Source organism: Phoca vitulina, unplaced genomic scaffold (assembly GCF_004348235.1).
Source record: "Phoca vitulina isolate PV1807 unplaced genomic scaffold, GSC_HSeal_1.0 scaffold14, whole genome shotgun sequence".
NCBI classification, from domain to species: Eukaryota; Metazoa; Chordata; class Mammalia; order Carnivora; family Phocidae; genus Phoca; species Phoca vitulina.
The window spans coordinates 46,696,985-46,717,548 of NW_022589717.1; the positions used below are offsets into that span (position 1 = coordinate 46,696,985).

At 35.2% G+C, this 20,564-nt stretch overlaps 1 protein-coding gene across 8 annotated transcripts in view; it reads left to right on the forward strand.

Annotated features, from left to right (window-relative positions):
- Window positions 1–20,564, forward strand: part of GALNTL6 (polypeptide N-acetylgalactosaminyltransferase like 6) — a 1,076,341-nt gene that overhangs the window by 640,330 nt on the left and 415,447 nt on the right. The window lies entirely within an intron of this gene.

Genomic DNA, 20,564 nt, shown 5'->3' on the forward strand with positions numbered 1-20,564 from the left:
AAACCAATCAGACTCCAGAGCTCACCCTTAACTAGTATGCTTTACTTAGGAAAGGCTTAATTAATATATATGGAATAACTAATGGAATGAATATATGCAGAAAGAGAAGCCCTGTGCTCCCTTATGTATTGTAGGTTTTATATCATCTGCCATAGATATTGAACACAACATCAGCATAATTGTACTCAAAAACAAAGACAAATAATGCTGACGGTAAAAAGAAATTTCAAAATCAATTAAAGTACTGAAATGGGGTGAGAACAGGCTCTTGGTGCTAATACATTGCCTTAACTTTTGATAAATAGCACAACACAAAGTATTGTGAACCATTTGGATTTTGAGAATCATGCTTTGATGCTTTTAGAAGAGCCTTACTACTTGTAAAAAGAAAAAAATATATATATGCTGTTCCTTGCAATTAATCATATGAAAGGATTCTTCTATTTAATTGGAACTACTGATTTCACAATTCAAGTCAATCTAAAAATCCAAAGATGTCCATACATGGGATGTAACACTCACACATATCCATCTGCGTGTGCCTGCACACACACACACACACACACACACACACACACACACAAACACATGCAGAGTCAAAGAATGCTAGAATTGTAAATGTCCATTAGGACCATCTAGTCCAGCTCCCCTGGGATTCTATATTTCACCCAGCTAGTCCATAGATCAAGGTTGGTATTCATATGGTATGTACCAGTTTGGATATACCCATTAATGAAACACTAAAATTTTCCAGGGGCACCTGGAAATATTATAGCCACTACTTCTAGTCTCCTGAGGGTCTCCAACTCCATCTTGCAACCAAGTTTCCGTGGTTCCTACCCAATGACCCAATGACCTCTGGATCCAGCGAAAGTGAATTCATGCCATAGGAGGAAGCCTTGTGAATTCTCCTCCTGTAAGCAGGTTGAGCAATATTTTTAATGTCACCCCTGGTGAAGGTCTGACTAGAGCCCAGGTCTCCAGGCCCAAATCCACAGTTCTTTCTTGTCTGAACCCCTGCCTTTTTTAAATGTTAGCATTTTACTGCAATTCAAATAGAGTTCTTCATCCGTCCTGCTAACACTAGCCTTAGATATTTAAAGATAACCTTTCTTCCTCCCATTGAGACTTAATTTCTTTCTACTTAGTCTATTTATGTTGTCACATTTTCTCTGTTTTATTATGCAGAGTTTATTGATGCCTCTGCAATCCCAATGCTCTTCTATTTCATGTTATTTTTCTCTTTAAATGTTTTAATCCCCCTTCTGTATTTCTCCAATTCTTTTCAGCAATTGCTTCTTTTTTTCTTTTTCCTTTATGACACATCCTTCCCTAACAACCATGTGATGATCTGCAAATTATACCTTGTAGTTGCAGTTGAATGACTCACATGTCTAAACCATTTTCCCTTTTCTGTACTATTTCAAATATTTATTGAAACTAAAGATTTAAATAATTGTGCTTCAAAAAGAACTAACCTACAGCGCCTGGGTGGCTCAGTCGTTAAGCGTCTGCCTTCGGCTCAGGTCATGACCCCAGAGTTCTGGGATTGAGCCCTACATCGGGCTCCCTGCTCAGCGGAAAGCCTGTTTCTCCCTCTCCCACTCCCCCTGCTTGTGTTCCCTCTCTCGCTGTGTCTCTCTCTGTCAAATAAATAAATAAATCTTTTTTAAAAAAAAGAACTAACTTGATATCTAAAGATAATGTTTTGTGTTTAGCGTTCAGAATCTAGGTATAGTTGACCCTTGAACAATGTGGGTTTGAACTATGAGGATCCACTTATACATGGATTTTGTTTCCAATACAATATAGTAATGTAAATGTATTTTCATTATGATTTTCTTAATAACATCTTTTTTCTAGCTTATGTTATTTTAGGAATACAGTATATAATACATATAACATTCAAAATATGTGTTAATCAACTGTTAATGTTATTGGTAAAGCTTCTAGTCAATAGTAGGCTATTAGCAGTTAAATCTTCAAAGAGTCAAAAGTTAGTTATATTCAAATTTTTGACTAGGTGAGGTAAGCAGTACCCCTAGCCCCTGAATTGTTCAAGGGTCAACTGTATTTGTAAGAGCTCACTATTTATTATGATATGTTTTTAAGTGCATTCATGAAGTTTTCAAAAATGATAAAAAATGCCTAAATTTCACTTGGTTTACTTAATTTGCACATTATTCATTTACTCAGTCAAATAACCCTAATTTTGCCTCCTCTATCTCCCTAATCCAACAATGTAACAGTCAGACTTCTGGGAAAATGGACAAATAGAGGTGAAGAAATTCAGGGTTGGTCCCTCTAACTACTTGCTTATTTTTTAGTAGACTCTAAGTATTCAAAGGCATAGCTCATGAAAATACATTGTCTCAATATCTGCATCCGACAACTATGTCTAATATTAGCTATTCAGATTCTGCTTCCAATTACAACGTGTGGAGTTTTTTTCCACACCAGGCAATTCTCTGACACCAGCTGAGGGTTCTACAATTCAATTCAGTTCTGACACCATCTACCCAGACATAGCCTCAGATCTAATACTGTTATCATACGACATCTCTAGGCTATTGATATTATTACAAATTCATAGAGGTTTCAGAAAAGGGAGCAGTCTGAATTATAGTAATTATCCTTATATTTTTTAAAAAAGATTATTTTTTTATTTATTTAAGATTTTACTTATTTATTTATTTGAGAGAGAGAGAGCACAACCAGGGGGAGGAGCAGAGGGAGAGGGACAAGCAGACTCCACACTGAGCGCAGAGCCTGATTTGGGGCTTGATCCCAAGACTCCAAGGTCATGACTCAAGCTGAAACCAAGAGTCGGATGCTCAGCTGGCTGAGCCACCCAGATGCCCCAATAATCCTTAAATTTCTTGAGTTATTAGTATTGTGCTAGGCACAGGACTGAGTCACATGGGTCTCTAAATATTTTGTATGGATTCTCTAATGTGATTTTCATGCTAGCCACATGGGGCTAGGAACTATTATTATCTCCACTTTCCAGATGAAAATTAAGTCTTGAAAAGGTTTAATAATTTTCCCCCCTCCCCTTTGAAAGTAATGGAGATATCTTGATTTATGAACCTGAACTCTTAATCAGTACACTATATATTTAATCCCCATTAAAACCTTGTGAAACAGATAGTTTTTTGTCATTTTTATAAAAGAGGAAACTGAGCATAGGTGGTGTTATGGATCAAATTGTGTCCTTCAAAAAAAATATAGTGAAGTCTGAACCACCTCCCCATACCTCTGAATGTGACTTCATTGGAAATAGGTCATTGCGGATTTAACTAGTTAAAATGAGGTCATAGTAGAGGAGGCTGTCCCCTATTCCATTATGACTAGTGTTGTTATATGAAAAGGGAAATTTGGATACAGAGAGGGAAGATGGTCATGGGATGACAGAGGCAGAGGTTAAATCTGTGCTGTCACAAACCAAGGCACATCTGGGGCCACCAGAAGCAGAAAGAGGCTAGGAAGGATCCTCTGCTAGTCTCTTTGGAGGCTACATGGCCCTGACAACACCTTGATTTTGTACTTCTAGCTCTCACAACTGTGGGACAATATACTTGTGTTGTTTTAGGCCACCCACTTTGTAATACTTTGTTTTGCAACCCTGGGAAACTAATATAGGTGGTTGTTAGGTCATGACTTTGCTAAAGGTCATGGCTTAATAAGTGGCAGGTACCAAATTACTGATATTGATAAATAAACACAACTCTGGAATTATTCTGCATTGTCCAGATAAATGGACTGATGCATTTTCTAAGCACCCAGTAACTCTTTCCCATGCTCAGCCATGGCCTTTCAGCACATCTGGCCACATCTACACCATCTGCTATCATTTAAGTTTACCTACCAAGTCTCATGCCATCTTGTCTATCTGAGAACATGACTGTAGTGGTTCTCCTCCTCTCTTCTTACATCACCATTTGTTTGCTGTTTACTGGCTCTCTGAGCTTATAAAGATGCCGTTATTTTTCTCATATTTAAAAACAACAAAACTTCTTTTGACTCCATTTTTCTTGACAGCCATGGCAACATCTCTTTGTATGTACAACAAAACTGCTCAGACAAGTTATATATTATAATCACTGACTTGGACTCTACTTCTTAAAACTATTTCTACTACTACTACTACTACTACTACTTCTCTCTTAAAACTACTGGTATCTCACAAAGCCACGAAAGCTTCTCCGTCGAGACCACAGTTATGTCCACATTAGTCAAGCCGATGATCACTTCTCATTACTCACCTAACTTCACCAGTTGTCACAGCCATGACACACATGATCAAAAAATTTCTCCTCCAAGATATACTTTCTTTGTGGAGTTTCCAGCAGATCTGTCTTAGTTCTCCTCTTATGTCATTAGTTGTTCCCTGGTCTCCCTGATTCCTACTCTTCTCTTCTGCCTCTTCCTGTTGAAGCTCCTCAGGACTCAAACTTTGTTTTTATTCTCTTCACCACCTAAAATACTCCCCTCCTGACCACATCCAGTTTCATACTATATATGCTGATGACTTCCAAATTGATATCTCCATTCTGAGCTTCTGTCCCAAAGTATACGTTCATGCATCAACTGCTTCTACCACTGTTTCTTTAGAGTTTCTTCTAAACATAGAAGCCAGAGCAATCCTTCTATGTAAGTCAGATCAGGCCACTGCTATGCACAGAGCCCTGCAGTGGCTTTCCATTTGATTCAGAGTAAAAGCCAAAATCTTGGAAATGGCATAAAAATTCCTCCATTCTCTGAACTTATCTGCTATTATGCCATCTATCCTCCATTGATTCTGTTCCTGCAAACTGGCTTGCCTGCTGTTCCTTGAATGAGTCTCTCATAATCCCAATTTAGAGCTTTCTTTCAGCCCTTTCCTCAGATATTTGCTTGGCTAACTCTCACCCATCCCTCACCTCTTTGCTCAGACCCCACTGACTCAGTAAGACTTTCACTGGCCACACTATTTAATACTATCAATACTGCTTCATCAGCCATGTCCCCAAATCCTGATTTCCTTTTTGATGCATCCTTTTAATTATAATAGTTTAATGTACTATACCATTTAATTGTTTACTAAGTTCTTCCCCCCAGCTCCAATCTTTCTGTGCTAAAATGTAAGGCCCAAACTTCATTATAAGATAAATAAGTATTAGGGGTATAATGTACAACACGATAACTATAGTTACTAGTACTGTGTGATGTACATGAAAGTTGTTAAGAGAGTAAATCTTAAGAGTTCTCTTTACAAGGAGAATTTTTTTTCTATTTCTTTTAATTGTATCTGTATGAAATGAAGGATGTTAATTAAAATTATTTCAGTAATTATTTCACAATATACATAAGTCAAACCTTTATACTGTATACCTGAAACTCATACAGTGATGTATACCAATTATATCTCAATAGAACTGGAAAAAAAATTAAATAATAAAACAAAATGTAATCTCTTCCAGAGCAATGTTCCTAGACTGTTTTACCCCTTGATATATCCCAGTATATGCTCTCATATATAGTAAATGCACTGAAAACATTTGTTGAATGAAGAAATTATACTCAGTGATATATGCATTACTAAACATTTGTTCTGAAATTAAGATTGTTTTTTCCCTTTACTATAAAAGTAAATAATCTTATAAGAAATACTGGCATTTTCATTATTTGTACTTGCTTATTTTTTAAATATCACCCAATGAAAATAATTATTTGAAAAAGAATGACAATTGTGGATTTTTTTCATAAATAGTTGTTTTATATTGTTCTCTTGATCCTCGTGAAATGAATGAAATTTTCTCCCTTAGGTCATTTGTCTGTCATTAAATGAAAAATAAAAAGGTAGCTATTCTGTTTTGTGCACCATCCCTTACTGCATTTCATAGCACAATCAATACTGATTTACATTAATGCACTACTGATTGCCTCTATCAAATGAACCTCCAAAAGTTTCCTCTGAATAAATTGAAAAAAATGGTAATATATGTTCAGCAAATCTCAAACCATAATTGGATAGCTGTGCCCCCAACTGGTAAAAAATTGTATGAGGTGCTGAGTGTAATCTTATTTATTGATTTCCTTCATTCTAGAGTTGGTGAAGGGCAAAAAGAGGAACGGTTAAATCAAAATGTTGAAATGCTGTGATTTATTAATAGAAAGAATGTGTCACATCTTTCTGCACACCTACAAAATTGCTTATTTGTCCTTAATCCATTTTCAGACAGTGTTTTTATTTGGGAAACCAAAATTACTACCAGGCCACTTTTCAATTATGTTTTTCTCCTTCTTGTGGAAAAAGTTTCACTTATTTTATATGTTCTGGCTCATGGTAAATTATTTAAGATATAATCAGATAATTGGAAGTATCTCATGATTCCCTCCAATCTGTATTTTCACAGGTTTTAATTTCTCAGGTACTGCAATTCACTCAGAGGCTGCCTTGGCAGCAAAAAAGCACTCAGATTTTAGTTGACAGGTACAGTATTGGACATCCAAAAAGGCAATCAGGCAGGTATTTTTCCAGAAGGTTATAGAGTATGGTGTGTAAAGTTTGCTTTTTGTACATTTTCAAGTTATATTTATATATGCTCTTTAGTAACTTGGTTCATGGGAATTTGCTTGAATTTTGTTTAACCCTGGACTTAGGATTTCAGATTCTAAGTTTGGAACACTCTCAGCCATTAGTAAAAATCAAAGTTGAGATGGCTCTAGACAGTGAAATAACATCATGTTTCTAGCAAAGGATTTCTTGAGATCAATTTTAGTTTATGGCCTCTGGTTAATGTGTGTGGTTAACCCATAGATTTATTCTATGAATAGAGTGTTTTATAATAAAATATTCCAAAAAATATATAATAAAATATTCCTCCATACTAATTTGTTCTTGCACCCAAGCCCTATAATGATTTTTCTAAATAAATTAAAATTAAAAATATAGCTGCAATACCAAAAGTGATGACAGCAGCTCTTGTAACAGCAGTAGTTATATGACATGTGGTTGAATTGAGGGTAAAATGTGATATATACACATGTATTACATATAGTCATATGATCAACAGCCTAAGGCTTGAGGTCTGCATTAGAACTTTTCTATCCTCACTTATATACTGCCTCTAAAAGAACTCACTGGAAAGAGTTTCTCTGTCACCCTATGAGCAAACTGGTCATCATCATGTGACCAACCAGTATACTGAATGTTCTGTGTGCCTCTCATGGAGAACCGAAAAATTCACCATGAATTTGGCAACTTGAAGATAAAACCTGGGAAGGTATTTGAGATGTTCACTCAAGCAGAAAATGTGTTCTTAGACTTTTCCACTAAGATAGAAAGAAGCAGAAAAATATCACTGTGCAATTTGATTAGCAAGGTAAAATATTTCTTCCAAGTGGTAAACTGCCTGAATTGTGTACTATTTAGAAAGTAGTGCTATTTTATTCTTTTTAAATATATAAAGAAAATATAAATATGGCTTGAAAGATTTATAGGAGTGCATGATTAAAATGGAAGAAACAGAGAGAGAGAGAGAGCACTCCTAAGAGCATTATAAAAGATAAGGTGATGTAGGAGGCTGGCATTGAGACTGCCTACCCATGGGAGTTAAAAGAGAAAATAAACTCTAGAGTAATATAAGAAAGAAAATTCTAAGTAATAGTTTCTGTGTGGTTGTATTTGATTATTCTCCTTATGTTAAAATAGAAATTCACTCATAAGCAAAACAACATACCAAGATAGTGAAAGACTAAACTGGCTGGTTAGTGCCTACTCTCCCTCATCAACCCTCCGCATCTCTACCTAGAATGAGCAGTAGATCTCAGAGAGGGTCAAATCCACATTTTGATTCGTTATTCATCTAATAGCAAAACAAGAGCATGGACTATTATATTTATCTTATTAAATTTAAATTTAAATTAATTTAAATTTGCTATAAATGGAGTCTCTCTAAAAATCAAAAGTATATGAAGGGAAGGATGCATTTGACTTTTTTCACCAGCTTAAGCAAATCAGGTGTAACTTTTCCCCCCTGAAAATTTCCTATTCTAGAAATAGAATATCCAGTAGTGAAAAGGAAGAAATACATGATCTTAGTGGAAACAAACTACTGCACTATTTTCTTTGAATTATTGTAGCTTTATGTATTAGCCCAGAAGGTAGTGACGTGGAGGCCAGTGTTTCCTGTTGTGTGCTGGCATGGTCTTTGCTACAGAGCGTTCCTACCTGTAGAATCCATTAGACAAGAGACAGATGCCCTCAAAACCAGATTTCCTCACTTCTACATGTATTTACTTGTATGACCCACTTTAATAAAATACATCTAAAAATCTGAGAGTTCAGTTATGAAGCGTTTGTATGCTTTTTATTAATAATAGATGATTTCGTTGTAGATACCAAGCTCTGTAGTTTGATAAAATTATTTAACTTGCAAATATTGGTTTACTGACTATTGTGTCATGTTGTAAAGAGAGACACATAAGCCAACCTTTAAAGGCTTCATACTGTATGATTCCAACCATATGATATTCTGGAAAAGGTAAACTATGAAGACAGTGAAAAGTCAGGGGGTAGGGAGGAGGAAGGGATGAATGGGCACAGCACAAAAGATTTTTAGGGCAATGGAACTCTTTTGTATGATACTGTAATAGTGAATACATATCATTTTGCATTTTTCCAAGCCCATAGAATGTACAATCCCAAGAATGAAACTTAACCACTTTGGTAGGGAATGTTATTGGGAGAGGCTGTGGTTGTGTGGGGGTAGGGGATGTATGGAAAATCTCCGCACCCTCCTCTCAATTTTACTGTGAGCCTAAAACTGCTCTCAAAAATAAAGTCTTAAAAAACAGCAGAGAGAGAGGTACTTTTAGCAAGGTGCTCTTCATCTCTACTACCTGTTTGGCCTTCCTAACCAGAGTACTGTTCATTTCTTTATTTAATCCTCACTCATGACCTCCTTTAGTGGCCTCTTCAACAAATGTAAATTCTGACTTCATTTAGACTTAAAATTATTGCTCTTTTAAAAGCTGTTCTTATCTTATTGAACCCATGGTCAAATCCTTTAACATCTAAAATCAATTAAGCTTATTTAAGTAACTATGATGTGAAATACAATGTGCTAGGGATTACCCAGCTAAACAAAGATGAGTGACTAGAAACCCTGTCCTACAGTTGCTGGTGGTTTTGTAGGGGTTATCAATTAGCAGTTTCTGTATAATAAATCATTACTCATGTGTCTGCAGTCCAATGTGGGACAGGTAGGCAGTTTGCCGGTTTGGCTGACTCCAGCACATGTTTTAGGGGAATGGCTATCTGTAGTCTAGGTTGGCCTTGGCTCAATTATCTAGGCTTTCCTCCACATGATTTTTGTCCTCCAGCAAGCTAGCCTAGGAAGGAGTGATGAGAGAGAATTTAAGTATACAATGTCCCATAGGCCTGGACTCAGAACTGACACATTGCTATTTTCTGTTGGCCAGCAAAAGTCACAAGTTCAGGCTGGATTCAGGGATGGGGAAATAGGCTCCATCTCTTGATGGGAGGAGTTACAGTGTCACACAACAAACGGCAAGGATACAAGGAGGGTGTTCATCAAGTTCATGAATGTACTCGATCTACTACCAGGAGAATAAGCAAGTAAAAATGACTATACCTCAAATTAAGAAAAATACCACAAATTACACACACTAGACCTTTGACTTTTAAGGTTCAAAATTTTCATTTTTGATCATTTGACTGTCTCTAACACATATGGCCAATACATATGGCAGTTTTGAGATTTTGCTGGGACATACTTATTTATTTGACAATATCTTTATTGTTCATCTTTCCCACTTAAATGTAAGCTCCATGGGGGTGTTTTCATGACTGTTGTCTAAGTGTCTGTAAAGTACACAGCACAAAGTAAGTGCTCAGTAAACTTATCGACTGAACTAATTCTTGTATAAAAGGTCTGAAGAGATCATTTACATTTTTATTTACAATATCTATGACAAAGTTTCCTCCTTGGTAAAATTGGGATAATATCAGCATTCTCTCACAGGATAGTTGTGGGGATTAAATGAGTTAATGTATGAAAACATCTAAAATAGAGGGAGATTGGCAAATTGCAAATATTACATATATATGTACATATATATGTATATTGTGCATAAAAGTCACTTGGATAATATTTAACTTAAAATAGTATGTGGAAGATTACTTATAAATATTGTCTTAATTTTGGGAGTTATAAAATTCTCAGAGCACTCTCTCAAGTACATATTCTACAAACAAATATGGAGGGTTCAAAAGAGGCTGAGATCAGGGAAACAGATGAGGAGAGGCTTTATGAGATAGATACTATCTGAGCTGGATCCCTGAAGGAAGAGTATAATTTTATGAATGGGATGGGATTTTCAGGGAAAGGCAACATTACGAAGAAAGTCAGGAAAGGGTGAAAGAATTGACAATAAAAGATGAGTATGTAGTCTGACTTGGGAATATACTGGGAGAATAATGAGAAGCAGACCTGGGCAGGTATATAGAGTCCATCTTAAATAGGGCTTGTACTGACCTTTGAAATTCAGTGGACGATGAACAACCATTCACAAACTTTTCAACAACAATGATTTGGTTTCAAGCTCCAAGAATATCTTCCCAAAAAGCTGCATAATTCTCAGCAACTCAAGTAATGGCATTAGTTATATGGCTGCCTGTGCCCTAAGTAAAAAATTCCATTAAGGAGCCTCATTCATGTTGGGCTCTGAACCAGGCCAGCTGCAGTGGGATAGAAATTACAGCTTAAAAAGATCGGATGAGAGTAGTCCTCCCTACTTGTAGATGTGCCTTGGCAGCCAGCAAAATTGTCCCAAAGACTGGTATCTACCAAAACCTGTGTCTTATAGTGAACATAAGTTCTTTACAGCTGCAGAATCAGACAGAATTCTGTGGAAGTTGCACAGGACTGATGAAAACCTAGCTAAGTTCCCATCTGCTCCCAGATGCATTCCTGTGACTGAAACATTGCACCAAGTGGGACTTCTCTGGGAGAAATAGCCCTGCCACTGCAGTGCCAGCAGAGCTTTCTTCTTTGCTGATAGAGGTGCGGAGACTACGAATAGCGAGCCCTACCTTGCTTGACCAGATGTCTGATGAAAGATCCCTGGTACTGGCCACAGAGAGCAGTGTCATTTCAGGGCAATATTTGTGCCAGAGGCTGGAAATTGGCTTTATATCAGTTGATACAACATATATTGTGTTGACACAACACATATGTTTGTTGACCAGGTATATCACATGGTTAGTGTGCTTGGTCCTCATACATCAGCTCGACAAGAAATAAACCACCCATAAGATCTTGGACAAGAAGAAGGAACATTACTTATAAGAGAAAAACATATTATATAGATATTATCTCCATTTTTAAAATGAAGAGGTTGAGATATAGAGATGCTTGTGACTAGTGACTAATACAGATGCATACATGATGGCAGAAATATAAATACAAACTTATAATTTTTTAGTCACTAGCTCAGATATGAAAAAATAAAATTTTCTAATTGTTGCAAAGCTAATGTCAGCTTTTACCCTCAAGTTCCCTTGTGCTATGTCATCATTTCTACTCTATAGATGCAACACGATAATGTCAATGGGAATTGCTCTAATGAATGACGCTTATCATCTCCCTGGACCTCACCCAGAAAATGATGCACAATATCTCCCTACTCTCAAATCTCCAAACTTAGAGGAGGATTGTAATATGTCTGTCATCCTTATGTCCAGCTCAACTTTTAAGGTAGGGCACCAAAAAAGATCAGTGACTGAAGCTTCTCTCTTCCCATCACCCCCATCATAAGCTCATAAGATTTTTATGTGAGAAGATGTAGTAATAGGTCCTGTATGACTAAATCTATGTACTAACTCTTTATGTTTCATACCTGAACCCTAGACTCTTGAACTTAAAATTTTGCTAAATATTTGCTATCTCTCTTTTTTCTTTTTTTCTGAATCTGATCTGAAAAGCATCCTCTGGAAAATGTAACCTTTTAATAAATCGCAGTGTTCATTCTCACTAATAATAAAAATGTAAATTAAAACAAAAAGGAAAAAAAAGAAAAGCAATGATTTGGGCTCCTTGATAGAAAAATCCATTTGGCAGTAGTGTCTAGACCAATTATAGTTGAAAAGTAATAGAAGGTTAGGAGAAGAATTGGGAAAATAATGTCAGGGTTGAATTAAAGTTTTTGAGGATCTTGAGTGTGATGAGTGCAGTGACAGAGAAAGGAAGGAAGAGATGTGAGAAAGATTTAGTATTTGAAGAAAATGGCGGGGAACAAAAAAGAATTGAGGTGACTACAATCTACAATGTCCATTTGGAAGATGAGGAGGGGCGACATTAGTGAAATTGGAAAGTTAGGAGAAAAGTTTTGAGGCTAGAAGGGTGGATGAAAATGAATAGATTGGGATAGAGAGATATAAAGAATTTATGAGACAGTGGCATCTCTAACTGGACATAAATAAGAGGTAACAAGGAATATGAGTTTAGAGACTAGAAAGCGAAGATACATATTCTGTATGTATCATTTATAGAAAGAAAACATACAAATGAAAACTATCCTTTTTTTCCACAGATTTTATTTATTTATTTCAGACAGAGAGAGAGTAAGAGAGAGATTAGGAGTGGGGGGAGGGGCAGAGGGAGAAGCTGTCTCCCTGCTCAGCTCCCTGGAGGCCACTAGGGGCTCCATCCCAAGATCCGGGGATCATGACTTGAGCTGAAGGCGGACTGAGCCACCCAGGCGCCCCCAAATGAAAACTATCCTAAAAGAATATATTCATTTATTTATTTATTTATTTTTTTTTTTTTAAAGATTTATTTATTTCTTTGACAGAGACACAGCGAGAGAGGGAACACAAGCAGGGGGAGTGGGAGAGGGAGAAGCAGGCTTCCTGCTGAGCAGGGAGCCCGATGTGGGGCTCAATCCCAGGACCCTGGGATCATGACCTGAGCCGAAGGCAGACGCTTAACAACTGAGCCACCCAGGCGCCCCATGAATATATTCATTTAAAGCTTAGAAAAAAAGAACAGACATCTTGTTTTGTAACACATTCCTTTTTCATATTGCTTAGCTTAATAACTAGTTATGGTTGATTTGTGATACACTGTGTGGAACACCTGAGATAGCCATGCAAAGACTCAAAATATTCATTATACTTTGTACATAAGGTTCATAAATATTGGCCATTCAGTGACAAAAAAATAACGTGACTAGATTTTTAGGAAAATGCCCTATATTATTTGATTGTGAACAGTTTTCCCAAGATAAATAGCACCTGTTTGGAATTATAATCAATGTACTAGTGTAACAGGAAATATATTTAGGGAATGATTAATAATGTGCTATTGTCCGAAAGCACTGGTTGGACAAATTAGTGGTGCTGTTTATTATTATTTAATGATTTTTCCCAGATTGCTGAATAATTGACATTGATGAGAAGGTGACTCAGAATTGATCTTATATTGCTTAAAATGGGTTATTGAAATGTCAATAGCAATAACACCCTATTAAGTGCACCATAGAAAGAAGTAAATATTTCTAGTAAGGCTATCTCTAAAGAGTTATTAGTGATTACGTGTTATCTCTTTATAAAAATTGCAGGAATTGTCTCAGTTTATACAGAAGAAAACTGGCACAAAGATTTCTTTGAAGACATTTTAGTTAGTGACAGAATTATAAACAGAATTCAGTATAAACTTGTTTTGGAGGAAAACTATAATTATGCCTTACAACTTGTATCATATAAAAATTGCATTGAGATATATATATGTATATGTACATATATATATGGTTTTAAATGTTATGTTTTATTAATGAATTTATCTTTAAAATTAATTGGTGTTATTTTTAAAAAGATCTAAATTTTTAATATGAAAATGGCATAATTAGGAAAGAAATATTATGGAACTGATTTTATTTTATGAGTATTTTTACTTATTAGGGCAAATAGAGCATGCCAAATATTTGTCTCCTTAGCAATAAAGTAGTGTGCATCACATTGCAAATGGAAAAACCAGCATTTTTGTTCTGCTTAAAACAATGGAGGTAACTTCAGGTTTTTATATTGTTCCTAGTCTCCTGCCTTATCTCTTTTTGGAGGGGGAGCAGGGGGTAACATATACTCTTTGTTCACTTTATTTGCCAACTGGTGTTTTTGTACCATCTAGAATAATGTTTTTCAAATTGTGGGTCATGACCCATCAATCAGCTTTGTGATTCAAGATCAGTATTTTTTAAATGAAGTAATAGAATGAAATAGAATAAAAAACACACCAGAGTGCATCTCACATAATGTTGGTAAGTATTATCTTATAAAATGTGTTTTATATATCTTTTGCACATGCATGTGTATGTGTGTGGAGTCGCAATGTAACATATTTTTTGATAAAGTGTGATAATTACTGATCTATTCAGACATTTATATTGTGAAGTGTTTCTCCATTGCAAATTAGTTTTTAATTAAATTATCAAATATTTATTAAGTACCGGCTATGTCTGTGAAAATTAACCACCAAAACAGAACATAACAAACTTCTGCTATAGGTGAGTTGACATTTGGGGTAATATATGCACCCAAACAAAAGAATGGAAAAATTGTGCCATTGTTGTTGAACACCAGCATTTTGTTTCTTTTATATCTTTAAGCTGTATACTACTGTAATTTATTTTCATGTCAGAATCATTTCTAATGTTTTTATGTAGGAAAAGTAATTTTTTTTTTTTAAAGATTTTATTTATTTATTTGACAGAGAGATAGAGAGAGAGCACAAGCAGGCAGAGTGGCAGGCAGAGGGAGAGGGAGAAGCAGGCTCTCCACTGAGCAGGGAGCCAGACGTGGGGCTGGATCCCAGGACCCCAGGATCATGACCCGAGCCGAAGGCAGACGCTTAACCGACTGAGCCACCCAGGCGCCCCAGGAAAAGTAATGTTTTTAAGCACTAAAGGAGTGCAGTTAAAGTCATGCTCTAGCTTGTTTGCTTTGCAGCAGTGGGATAATTCCCATCAGAGGAGCGTGGAAAACCATCTATGGATCATTCACCAGTGCCTCTATCTTATATTCACCATGATTAAGGTTTACTTATATTTATTTTAAGATTTTTTTTAGAGCAGTTTAGGGTTCACAGCAAAATTGAGAGGAAGGTACCGAGCTTTCCCATTATCCCCTACCCATACAAATGCATAGGCTCCTTCATCATCAACATCCTCCTCCAGAGTGGTACATTTAGTTCAATTGCTGAACCTACCTTGACACATCATAATCGCCCCAAAACTATATTTTACCTTAAGGTTCATGCTTGATTTTGTATATTCTATAGATTTAGACAAATATATAATGACATGTATACATTATTATGATATCATACAGAATGCTTTCACTGCCCTAAAAATTCTCTGTGCTTGGCCTATTCATCCTTCTCCCTGCCCCTTACATGAACACGTGGAACCACTGGTCTTTTTGCTGTCTCCATAATTTTATCTTTTCCACAATGTCATATAGTTGGAATCACACAGTATGTAGCCTCTTGAGATTGGCTTCTGTATCTCTCTTTACAACAAGTGTCTTTGATAAAATAATCAGTAAACCAATATTTGCAAGTCAAATAATTTTATCAAGCTATTTTTTATTACCATTTTTTTATTATGTTATGTTAATCACCATACATTACATCATTAGTTTTTGATGTAGTGTTCCATGATTCATTGTTTGCATATAACACCCAATGCTACATTCCGTATTAAAGACGGCATGTATCAAGCTATTTTTATATTGACTTCTTTCATGTAGTAATATGTAGTTAAGAATCTTCCATGTCTTTTCATGGCTTGAGAGCTCATTTGTTTTCACTGCTGAATAATATTCTATTGTTTGGATATGCCACTGTTTACAGATACTGTGAATATCCATATACTGTATATTTTATAGGTGAGTGGGTAATATCCACTGAAGGATATCTGTGTTTGCTTCCAAGTTTTGGCAGTTATGGATAAAGCTGCTATAAAAACCCATATGCAGGTTTTAATGTTGACTAGCTTCAAGATTCTCCCATTAAGTATTATGTTAGCTGTAGGCTTTTTAATATTTTTTTATGTTTTTTATATTTTTTATTTTTTATTTTATTTTATATTTTTTATATTTTATATTAGTTATCAAGTTGAGGAAGTCCCCCCACCCCTTCTCCTAGTTTACTGACTTTTTATCATGAATGGTTGTTAGATTTTGTCAAATGCTTTTTCTGCATCTATTGATATAATCGTGTGATTTTTCTTTTGTAGTCTGTTGATGTGATGGATTACATTAATTGATTTCTAAATGTTGAAAATCAGTAAGCCTTGCATACCTAGGATAAATCCCACTTGGTCACGGAGTGTAATTCTTTTTATACATTGTTTGATTTGATTTGATAGTATTTTGTTGAGGACGTTTGCATCTATATTCATGAATGATATTGGTCTTTAGTTTTCTTGTCTTGTAGTATTTTGTCTAATTTTCATATTAGATAATGTTGACCTCATAGAATAAGTTAAGAAGTATTCTCTGCAAGTGTCTTTTGAAAAAAAAAAAAAACCTGTAAATAATTGTTATGATTTCTTTCCTTAAATATTTGGTAGAATTCACCATTGAACCCATCTGGACCTGGTGGCTTTCTATTTTTGAAGGTCATTAAATCTGAATAGACAATTCAGATTGTCTATCTTTTCTTGTATGAGTTTTGGCAAATATGTTTTTAAGGAAATGGTCCTTTTCATCTAGGTTATCAAACGTGTGGGCATAGAGTTGCTCACAATATTCCTTTATTATCTTTTCAATGTCTATAGGATCTGTAGTGATGTCTCTTCTTTCTTTTCTAATATTAATAATTAGTGTCTTCTCTCTTCTTTTCTTAATTAACTTGACTAGAGGCTTATAGATTTTATTAATCTTTTCAAAGGACCAGGTTTTTATTTAATTGATTTTTATTTATTCATTTCCTATTTGCAATTTCATAGATTTCTACTTATTCTTATTTCTTTTCTTCTGTCTACTTTGGATTTAATTTGCTCTTCTTTTTTCAGTTTCCTAAGGTGGAAAGTTAGATGACTTAAATCAATCTTTTTCTTTCCTAAAATTTGCATTCAATGCTATAAATTTCCTTTCTAATCACTGCTTTTGCTGCCCCCCCACAAATTTGGTAAGTTGTGTTTTCATTTTTATTTAAAATATCTTTTAAATAACACTATATCAAAAATAAACAAATAAATAAATAAAAATAACACTATACCACTTCATGGGTAGTGTGAGTACCTTATAACAAAATAATCTTAATTACTCTCTCTTGTCATATATAATATATAGTATGTTATATATATGTTCTATATATAAAACATACATAAGCATACACAATCAAATACATTGTTGCTATTATTATTTTGAACAAACCATTATGTGGTAGGTCAGTTAAAAGTAAGAAAAATAAAAAGTTTTAATTTTACCTTCACTTAATCGTTCTTTGATATTCTTTCTTTTCTTATGTAGATCCAACTTTCTGACCTGCATTATTTTCCTTCTCTCTAAAGAAGTTAACATTTCTACTGGCAACAAATTTCCTCAATTTTTGTTTGAGAAACTCTTTATTCCTTCCTCACTTTTAAATGATAATTTCACAGAGTACAGAATTCTGTGTTGGTAGGTTTATTTTCTCTCAACACTTTAAATTTTCCTCTCCACTCTCTTTTTACATGCATGTAAAGATGCACATAAAGAGAAGCTGGATATAATTCTTATCTTTGTTCCTCCATAAGTAAGATTTTAATTTCTCCCCCCAGTTTTTTATCTTTGCTTTTCTATAATTTGAAAATTATATGCCTAGGTGAATGGGGATGGGAGAGTATTTATCTTGCTTGGTGGTTCCTAAGCTTTCCTGATCTGTTGTTTGGTGTCTAAAATTAATTTGGGGAAATTCTCAGTCATTACTGTTCCAAATATTTCTTGTTTCTTTCTTTCTTTCTGTCTTCTCTTTCTGATATTACCATTCAACATATATTATACCTTTTGTAGTTGTCTCAAATTTCTTGGATATTTTGTTTTGGTTTTTGTTTGTTTGTTTGTTTTTTCAGTCTTTGTTTCCTTTGCTTTTTAGTTTTGGAGGTTTCTTTTAATATATCTTCAAGCTCAGAGATTCTTTTTTCAACTGTGTCCAGTATGCTAATAAACCCATCAAAGGCATTATTTATTTCTGTTACAGTGTTTTTAATCTCTAGCATTTATTATTGGTTTCTTATTAGGATTGTCATCCTTCTGCTTACATTGCCCATTTGTTTCTGTATGCTGTTTACTTTATCCATTAGATCCCTTTGCATACTAATCATAGTTGCTTTAAATTCTTGATCTCAGAATTCCAACATCCTGGCCATGTCCGGCACTGATGCTTGCTCTCTGTCTCTTCAAATTGTGTGTGTGTGTGTTTTGTTTGTTTTGTCTTTTTTTCTTCTAGTATGCCTTATAGTTTTTTGTTTTGTTTTATTTTGTTTTTTGATAGCTGGGTATGATATACTGGATAAAAGGAACTACTATAAATAAGCTCTTAGTAATGTGGTGATGAGATGTGGGGAGAGAAGTGTTCTAAAGTCCTTTGATTAGATCTCAGTCTTTTAGTTAGCCTGTACCTCTGGACTGTAAACTTCATGACAGTTTTTTTCTCCCCTCTTAGGTGGGACATGAAGGTTAGAATAGGCTGGAGTTGGGTAGTTCCCTTCCCCCAGGTCAGTTAGGCACTGATAATACCCCACCAGGTGAGACTCTCAGGGTAAGACTTGTTAGGAAGAATGGAATGCTGTGGGGTATATTAAAATGGTTCATTTTCCCCTCCTCCTGCCAGAAACCCAAGGGGATTTTTCTCAGATCATTCTTGTGGGAATCTGATAGAGCTCCTGGAGATAAATTGCACAATATGTGCGGGTTCCCCTAGGAATGGGTCCAGCTGGAGTTTTTAAGTCTCAGTGTTGTCCATACTGAGCCTACAGCAGTTCAGGTTTTCATACTCAGGCAATGGTTCCAGCAGCAGTTTCCACTCATGAGTCTCTGCTCTAGTAAGCAACAACTGCCTGTATTTGCCTTTGTGTCTCTCCTTTGGAGGGCAGGGGGCAACAGTTTGCCCTATGTCCTTCTCTTGTCTTATGGATTCAAGATACACTGCTCATTTTTCAGTCTGTTTAGATTTTATATTTGCTATTAGGACTAAGTCGCAACTACATGCAAAACCAGGAACTATAGATCTTATTTCAATTTTAAACAAATGTTTTGCAGCAATTATTAAGTGCCAGGAAACATTTTAGCTCCTCAGGGTAAAGTGATGAAGATATGTTGTATGCTCTGGAGATTTCAGTCTAGTAGAAGAGACTGGAATATTTTAATTTTTTCCTGTGTGTTTTCACTTTTGTTTATAGGGGATAAAGAGAAGACTCCCAAAAGCAAGGGGAAATGGCTTATCCATAGTTACATCTATGTGGGTACTATATGTGGATATGATATTGTAAGAGAAGAAACAAGGAAACCAAGGGTGGAAGGGGGCAAAAACCAAGGAACAACTGTTGGGTTCTCTTCTTGGCTTTCAGCTAATTTGTAAAGGTTTCTAGAGAGTTGAAACATGAGGAAACTACTGCAGAAGATATGCTTGAGTATAAATATGAAATGGAAAAGTTACACTGTGTCACTTAACATCTTATTTTCAAATTCTTTAAAAGCATTTCCAATTTTGTTGTCTTGAGAAGAAAGATAGGCCACAGCATTAGGACTATTCATAAATGCCAGTCTTGCTAGACTGTGTCATTGTGCAGAGGACTATTGCCTCCAGTTTTAGCCTAGATCATTCTTATGATGACCTTGTAGACAAGCCTACATTTGTTTCATTGTCTGCTAGACTGATTTTGTATTCAAAACAGCTTATGTATTCTACCCATATTTTCTCTGTCACGCACAACCTTTCCTTTAATAGTAGCCTTCTGCTTTCTTGTTGAGGACCTGCTGAGATGCACTTATGCATAAAAAACAGATGCCCCAAGTTTTCCTCTCAAAACCATTTGCACAAAATTTAGCAAAGTAAACAAACTTTCTTTAAAGTGAATTCAAGATGCTCATGGATAAGCAGAATACCCCAATAGAGTAAGAAAAACTTGTTTCAAGCTGTTAAAGCAGTATGTTAAAATATTTTTTCTTAAGATTGACAAGCTATATAAATCATCTATTTCTACAAATAATTAAAATCATAAAATTTGTATAATACTGTCTATATACTTCTAATTCAATGCAATCGTCATACGCATACTGATGAGCAGGCAAAGTCCAATTGCATACCTGAGAAGCTGAGTTTGGAGTGAGTAATTTTCAAATAAAAGGTCAGGACTTGATAGAATGACTCAAATACAATAGCAAAATAAAATCAAATAAAAACTTGAGAATAAATAGAAAAGATTGTAGTAGAAGATAAAAATTATCTTTTAGTGCTATTTTTTAATATCTGGTGACACACTTTTGACAGCCTATTCCACAGTGCATAATG